The sequence below is a fragment of the Triticum urartu genome, chromosome 5A (genome assembly GCF_056163025.1).
Source record: "Triticum urartu cultivar PI428250 chromosome 5A, HENAU_Tu73, whole genome shotgun sequence".
In the NCBI taxonomy this organism is placed as follows: Eukaryota; Viridiplantae; Streptophyta; class Magnoliopsida; order Poales; family Poaceae; genus Triticum; species Triticum urartu.
This window is the reverse complement of record NC_141877.1, coordinates 626,521,335-626,529,499: the sequence shown is the minus strand read 5'-3', so window position 1 is coordinate 626,529,499 and position 8,165 is coordinate 626,521,335. Positions and strand designations below refer to the sequence as shown.

At 51.5% G+C, this 8,165-nt stretch overlaps 1 long non-coding RNA gene across 2 annotated transcripts; it reads right to left on the bottom strand.

Annotated features, from left to right (window-relative positions):
* Positions 1 to 784: 784 nt before the first annotated feature.
* On the bottom strand, positions 785 to 7,726 carry LOC147973523 (uncharacterized). Of its 2 annotated transcripts, XR_015602939.1 has the most exons (4): positions 6,786 to 7,726; positions 6,470 to 6,551; positions 2,300 to 6,361; positions 785 to 2,217 (listed from the first exon to the last, which is right to left on the bottom strand). It is a non-coding gene; the product is annotated as an uncharacterized LOC147973523 (long non-coding RNA). The 2 variants fall into 2 exon arrangements; XR_015602938.1 differs by having other exon boundaries at positions 785 to 6,361.
* Positions 7,727 to 8,165: the final 439 nt, after the last annotated feature.

The window sequence follows — 8,165 nt, the reverse complement described above, 5'->3', positions numbered from 1 at the left end:
AGAACTTAGCCTCTCTCAACTTTAGCACGTCCTCCTCCGTGACGGAGGAGGGCATCCATCGGCCTTGAAGGTCGGAACCGGACATTGTCGAAGGTCTGAGGCGCCCGGAATCTGGAGCCTAGGGTGTTGGAACTCGAGGCAATGGGCGAACTTGTTTTGGGATTGGAGAAAAGGAGTAAGGCCCTGGTCTCTTTATAAGAGGTTGAATACCAGGAGCCCTCCCCGTAACCGTTTGGGACTCGCCTTTAATCGAGAAAACATGCTAACGGGCACGATTGGGTTACCCACGCCCGTATTGATGAGAATCCCGTAAAACGGGGGCACACGATCTCTGCTTTGACAAGATGTGCCAAGGAAACCGCCTCACAAAACACGCTGAGGTGGAAAAGTGAAAACGATTCGAGTGAAGGACTTGGCTGTAGTGTGACGACGCACTGCGAAATACGTCAGCAGATTTGATTTGTGTTAATATTATTCTCTCTATGGCAATATGTGGAAGCTTATTTTGCAGAGCCGGACACTACTCTTGGTGTTTACAATCTTCTATGAAGGACTTGGAGGAGGAACCCGCCTTGCAATGCCGAAGACAATTTGCGCGCCGGACTCATCGTCATTGAAGCCTGGTTTAGGGGCTACTGAGGGAGTCCTGGATTAGGGGGTGTTCGGGTAGCCGGACTATACCTTCAGCCGGACTCCTGGACTATGAAGATACAAGATTGAAGACTTCGTCCCGTGTCCGGATGGGACTTTCCTTGGCGTGGAAGGCAAGCTTGGCGATGCGGATATTCAAGATCTCCTACCATTGTAACCGACTTTATGTAACCCTAACCCTATCTGGTGTCTATATAAACTGGAGGGTTGTAGTCCGTAGGCAATCAACTCCATATACAACAATCAAACCATAGGCTAGCTTCTAGGGTTTAGCCTCCTTGATCTCGTAGTAGATCTACTCTTGTACTACCCATATCATCAATATTAATCAAGCAGGACGTAGGGTTTTACCTCCCTCAAGAGGGCCCGAACCTGGGTAAAACATCGTGTTCCCTGCCTCCTGTTACCATCCGGCCTAGACGCACAGTTCGGGACCCACTACCCGAGATCCGCCGGTTTTGACACCGACACAGGGGCTTCGCCGAAATTTAAAATTATAGAATTCTATGGCTAAGTGAGAGTGATAAAGCATTATTAGTCTGGTTGCCTTGTTCGTTGTGCTGAGCACCTCCCTCGAAGGATCCAAACATGGGAACAAGAGTGCTCAGGTTTATCCCGAACACCCCAGCACTTGCGGCATGGGGCAGAAGCCGAGGACTAGCCATCTCTCAGATTGGATAAACAGCCAAACATAAGGTAATATTTTTAATTCAAACAAGCATTGCATAGCGCATATGAAACAAGTTTTCATCATACAGGATCACACGAGCAAGTTTACTCAAATATTACATCCTTTGAACATTCGTCCGCTACAAGACGGGCACCCTTCAGGACACCCTCATAATAAATTTCGGGGGCGCGATGCTCCTTGCCCTGCGGCGGTCCCTCCTTGATTAGCTTCACGGCGTCTAGCTTGGCCCATTGCACCTTCACGCGGGCGAAAGCCCAGCGTGCACCTTCGATGCAGACAGACCGCTTGACGACCTCCAGCCGTGGGCAGGCGTCCACAAGTCGCCTCACCAGGCTGAAGTAGCTGTTCGGAAGGGCGTCGCCAGGCCACAGCCGGACTATACATCCCTTCATGGCCTGTTCGGCCACTTTGTGTAGCTCGACCAGCTGCTTCAGCTGGTCGCTCATAGGCACCGGGTGTTCGGTCCCAGTATACTGAGACCAGAACAGCTTCTCCGTTGAGCTCCCCTCCTCGGCCTGGTAAAACCGTGCGGCATCCGACACTTTGCGGGGCAAATCCTACTTTTTACTTTCACATGCTTGCTTTGCTTATAGAATGCTTTACCCGCCGCTATTTTCTTCATCGCGTCAATCTCCTGGAGGGCCTTTTGGGCTTCGGCCTTGGCACTTTTTGCTCTCTCGAGGGCCGGGCAAGCTCAGACTCTCGTGTCTTCGAGTCAAGCTCCAACGCCTCGTGCTTCGTCACGAGAGCTTGAAGCTCTTGCTGCACCTCGCCCACCCGAGCCTCTTGCTTTTCCCGCTCGGTGCGCTCCTTGGCCGCTTTATCTTCGGCCTTGGACAGCGCTTGCTTTAGGGTCGCCACTTCGGTCGCGGCCCCTGGCAAACATACGATGATCCTGTCATTTTGCAGTCGCGTCTTCTTTTATATATACATATCTATAGACAGGGTATTACTTACCTTTGTTCTCCTCGAGCTGCCTCTTGGCAAGGCCGAGCTCGTCCTTGGACCCTTTAAGGTCCTGCTTCAGTGCGGCGACCTCCACAGTCAATGCGGCAGATGCCAGCAGCGAAGCCTGCATACGCATATTGACATACTTATATTAGACTCATGTGATATTGTTTGATCCTCTGTTCAGCTTTTCTTTGTGAACACTGAACAAAGCATCGGGGGCTACTATCTATGCGGTAATATTTTTCCTATATTTTAACACTTACCTCAAAGCCTGTTAGAAGGCTGGCACAGGCTTCAGTCAATCCGCTCTGGGCGGACTAAACCTTCTGGACCACCGCACTCATAATAGTACGGTGCTCCTCGTCGATGGAAGCGCTACGAAATGCTTCCAGCAGATTGTCCGGTGCCTCTGGATGGACAGAGGTCACCGGCACAGGCGTCTTGCCCCTCTTGGAAGGAGGCCGCCTGCCCGAGTCCGGAACCACTGGAGGTTCCGGCGCGGTGTTCGGCTGAGGGCCGAACTTGGAGCCCTCAGGGGCCTTGTCCCCCTGCCCTCGGAGTCCGGAAGGTTGCCTTGAGGCGCCTCCGGGACTGTCTCCCCTCGACCTGGTGCCTCTTGAGACAATACCTCGGCGTCATCCGCAGGGCAGGGGGAGGTGGCGGTCGGAAGTGGATCGCTATCCATATCTGACGAGCCCAGGGAGCTATCTGATGATACATCGATACAGGCTTGTGGCGGCCTGCATAATCATATTCGGCGTTAGGGGAAGAGGTGCGCAAAAGGATACTATGAGTTACTCTGGTATCCGAATACTTATGACCTCCCCAGGGGCTTGGCCCTGGGTAACCACTCGTCTTCGCCTTTGGCGGCGGTGGTGGAACTGTCCGGAAGGCGAGTCATTCCCTTCTTGGACCATCCGGCCTCCCCAGTTGGGGCGGCCTTCCTTTTCTTATCTCCCCCAACTGCAGGGCGAGCATCTTCTTCTTCTTCCTCGTCTTCGGGGGAGGAGTGTGCCGCAGAGTCATCGGACGGTGAGTCTGATGACGCCTGGCATCGGGAACTCTTCGGGTTTCAGCATCTCCGTCGGGAGAGCGCCCGCAGTGTCTTCAGGCAAAGGGGCCGGACAGTTAATCTGCCCTGACGTCTCCACCCAGTCCTGTTAAAGGCATGGAGATCAGACCCCGAACATGATTAAGCTAGGGGAAATAAATATCCTACTGGACGTATTGAACTCACCGAACACGCTAGGCGCTTTGCGCTTAGCCCGCGGTCCTCGGCGAGAAAAGGAGGGACCTCGACGCCCTTGAGCAGCACCTTCCAGACGTCCTTGTGTGTCGTATCGAAGAGCTCGCTCAGAGTCTGGTGCTGTGCCGGGTCGAACTCCCACAAGTTAAAATCTCGTTGTTGACACAGGAGGATCCGGCGGATGAGCATGACCTGGACTATGTTGACAAGCTTGAGCTTCTTGCTTACCATACTCCGGATACATTTCTGGAGTCCATCCAGCTTCACCGATGAACCCCACGACAAGCCCTTCTCTTTCCAGGAAGTGAGCCGTGTAGGGAATCCGGATCGAAACTCGGGGGCCGCCGTCCATTTGGCGTCGCGCGGCTCGGTGATGTAGAACCATGCCGATTGCCACCCCTTTATGGTCTCCACGAAGGAGCCTTCAAGCCATATAACATTGGGCATCTTGCCCACCATGGCTCCGCCGCATTCTGCTTGTTGGCCTCCCACCACCTTCGGCTTGATATTGAACGTCTTTAACCACATGCCGAAGTGGGGCCGGATGCGGAGGAAAGCCTCACACACGACGATGAACGCCGAAATGTTGAGGACGAAGTTCAGGGCCAGATCATGAAATTCCAGCCCGTAGTAGAACATGAGACCATGGACGAATGGATGGAGGGGAAACCCCAGTCCACGGAGGAAGTGGTGGAGGAAAACTACCCTCTCGTGAGCTTCTGGGGTAGGGACGATCTGCCCCGCAGCGGGCAGCCGATGTGCGATATTCACGGCTAAGTATCCGGCTCCGCGCAGCTTCTTGATATGTCCCTCCGTAACGGAGGAAGCCATCCATTTTCCTCCCGCTCCGGACATGTTTGGAGAAGGTTGAGGGAAAGGATGTGGACTTGGGTGTTGGAGCTCGAGTGCGCGAAAATGGATGAGCAAAGGAGGAAGAAGGCGTGGATGAAGAGGTGAATCCTTATCCCTTTATATGGGCGGACGAAACTATGCGTCCCCACTAGCCTGGTAAAACTCGCTTATCCCCCAAGCACCGTAATCGATGGTGCGGTTGGGTTACCCACGCCCGTATTGATGAGAATCCCGTAATAAGAGGACACGATCTCTCCTTTGACAAGACGTGTCAAGAAACTGCCTCGCGTTATGTGCGGGGCTAGTCAAAGGAAACGGTTCGAATAATCACCGGGCCATGACATAATGCCGTGTTGCCAAAACAAGTCAGCAAATTAGATTTGTGGAAATATTATTCTCTCTACGGTGGTATGTGGAGCTTATTTTGCAGGGTCGGACACTATCCTTGTATTCAAATTCTTCTGTGATGTATTCGGAGGAGGAACCCGCCTTGCAATGCCGAAGACAATACTGCGCACCGGACTCATCGTCATTGAAAGCCTGGTTCACGGGCTACTGAGGGAGTCCTGGATTAGGGGGTCTCCGGACAGCCGGACTATATCCTTTGGCCGAACTGCTGGACTATGAAGATACAAGATTGAAGACTCCGTCCCGTGTCCAGATGGGACTCTCCTTGGCGTGGAAGGCAAGCTAGGCAATACGGATATGTATATCTCCTCCTTTGTAACCGACCTTGTGTAACCCTAGCCCTCTCCGGTGTCTATATAAACCGAAGGGTTTTAGTCCGTAGGACAACAACGATAACATACAATCATACCATAGGCTAGCCTCTAGGGTTTAGCCTCTCTGATCTCGTGGTAGATCTATTCTTGTACTACCCATATCATCAATATTAATCAAGCAGGACATAGGGTTTTACCTCCATCAAGAGGGCCCGAACCTGGGTAAAACTTCGTGTCCCCTGCCTCCTGTTACCATCCGCCTAGACACACAGTTCGGGACCCCCTACCCGAGATCCGCCGGTTTTGACATCGACAGGGACCGTGCACATAACAACAACAACAACAACAACAACAACAACAACAACAACAACAACAACAACAACAACAACAACAACAATAGGCACACAAGGTTATGTCTACTTACCGGGTCAGGGTACCGCATGCCCATAACCTTCCCTAGTTGGAGGCACCAGCGAGAGGCACGGCAAAAGACCACATTAGGGCCTTCCCAAAAAGGCAAATGTGGTTGCACTGGAGAAAGCCCGGTTCGGTGGCACCTAACCAACTTAATGACAGAATTTATCCCCAAAAGTATAACTGTGATAACTGATACTCCGATATCAAATATCAAACTATAATCCAAGTCATAGCAAAATCCAACAAATAATCCAAGCCTAATATCATCACCTCAAAATACTCCAAGGGTAGCACATCACTACTGTCATGATGAATCCGAAAACTATAATCCTACTACTCTAATAACAAGAATAAAGCTATTCGACTAAGATCCACATGTAAACATCATCTCCGAAAATAATACTCCAAGCAACAGAACATCAACTAGCATCATGAAAATAATCATGCTAACCACTAATAATCCAAAGGCAGCATGATATCCAAAGTAATACTCCAAAATATAATAACAGATACCATCATGAAAATAATCCTAATAGCCACTAAGAATCCAAAGGCACATGTCATCCACATAATCATCAAAATATAAGTCCTAGAACTCCAAGCAATATCATGGCAACACCAACATCAAAGCAATACTCCGAGAAATGCCATGAACAAATCATACATAGCTACTGCAATATTTTAAACAAGTTCAAATAACTTAAACCATGTCACTGCATTGCAATCATGCACATGGAGGGTGTGGCTTGCCTGGGGATGAAGAAAACACCGGGAAGTAGCGCAGAAAGATCGCGGAGAGAATCGCCGGAAAACTTTCTCTCTCGGAGGGGGCTGATTAAACATAAGGGCAAAATGGTCATTTTCAAAATTTTAAAACATCATGAAAATGTTACCAACAGAACGATCTCGACAAAATGAAGAAGTGGGCTTTGGAATCACCTCATTTGGAGTTGTGGTTAAAAAGATATGACTGTTTGACTGCCAGGGACCCATCTGTAAGAAAAATCTTTACAAACTGGGCCTGGACAAAAAACAGAAAGCGTACTTTAGAGAATACGTCTTCGCATGAGAGAAAATGCATTCCTGGCTGAAAAAGAGACGAAATACGCTTTCCGAAAGAGGAAACGTATTTTAGGCCGAAACTGAACGAAATGCGCTTTCCAACTAGGTAGACGTATTCCAGGGAATACGCCTCCACTTATCCAGCATGGCAAGGCGGGGCCGGGTGGCTTAGAGGCTTACAGGTGGGACCCACCTTATCCATCGCTCTCCTCCTGGCTCCTTCTTCTTCTTCCCGACGTCGTGCTGAGGCAGAGACGAGGCCGGCCGCCCCGACGACGACCGCCAGTGACTCCGTCCACCTCCCGTGCCGTGCTGCCTACCGGCAAGATCAGCAGGCCGAGCCGCGCCATCCTGGACCATCCAGACACTCTGGGGAGGTCGGCATCGAGGAGAGTTGCGGCTGCAGCGGACGGGGCTTCGGCCAGAGACGGGGACGGCGCCACGAGCTGCTCCGGGGACGAGGCGAAGACATGGGGAGGATATAGGAGGTCCGTGGAGTGCTTTGGAGGTGGAGGAACGGAGAGAAAGGGGCTGCACTGCCCGAATTTAGGAGGGGGCCGGCGACGGGCACGGCGGCCATGGGAGGAACAGAGAGCTCCTCTAGCTCGTTTGGGTGGTCGGGGAGGCCTAGAGGGGAGAGGTGAGGAGGATGGTGCGGTCGAGGGAGCTCGGGGTGGCTTATATAGCCGAGGGGAGGGGGAGCCGAGCTGTCGTCGCCGCGGACGCGTGGCCGGCGCCGCGGACGCGTGTGCTCGTGCATGGGCTCGAAGGCAGGCGACGAGGGAGGCACAAGGGAGACTCTCACAGGGCAGAGGCGGCCAACGGAGAAGCAAAGCAAGAAGTCAAGCGCCATTTAAAGATCGGTCGGCCAAAGTGCGTCCGTGGGCGCTCGGCGGCGAGCGTCGGTGGGCGTCGGTGAGGGGATTTTACGGAGAGGGAAAGAGGTCCAGGAGGATGGCGACAACGCGGTAAATCTACTAGACATGCTCGCGCTCGCTGAGACGCTGAGCAGAGGAGGGGCCCGAGCAAGAAGTCATTCTGAACACGGCCATTGCATGCCAAATCGGTGGTCACCGCGGAGACTGGCGAGGAGAAGATGCCAAGGGTTGGCAAACGCTGTCTAGGGCGTAATCCATCCAGGGGAAGTTGCAACCGCGATGGTAGTTTGGTTAAAATTGCTATGGTTAACTGGCAATCATCCTCTGAAGTTTACTACAGTAAACTTGGGTGAGCACTAGTGATCAACAGGAAGGGTTTTGGAGCCATAGAGTTTGTCTGCGAGGCTTAGGGTAAGAAGGACTTTCATCCTGGTAAATTTGAGAAGATTGGGATAAAGATTTAATGCAGTTGCTTAACAAACCACATAATCTGGTCAGAAACTAGATTAGGATGATGCACTCACATGTAGTACCAAATTGAGCTGACATTTGGCAAGGCTTAGTGATTTGATCATAGTAAGATGCTGTAGAAATTTCATACCAATTGGATTTACCAAAATGGTACTTGCTTCACAAAGATCTTTACTGACCAGAATCTTGCAAAAATTCTAAAAAACACTGGTTTGGTGAAATGG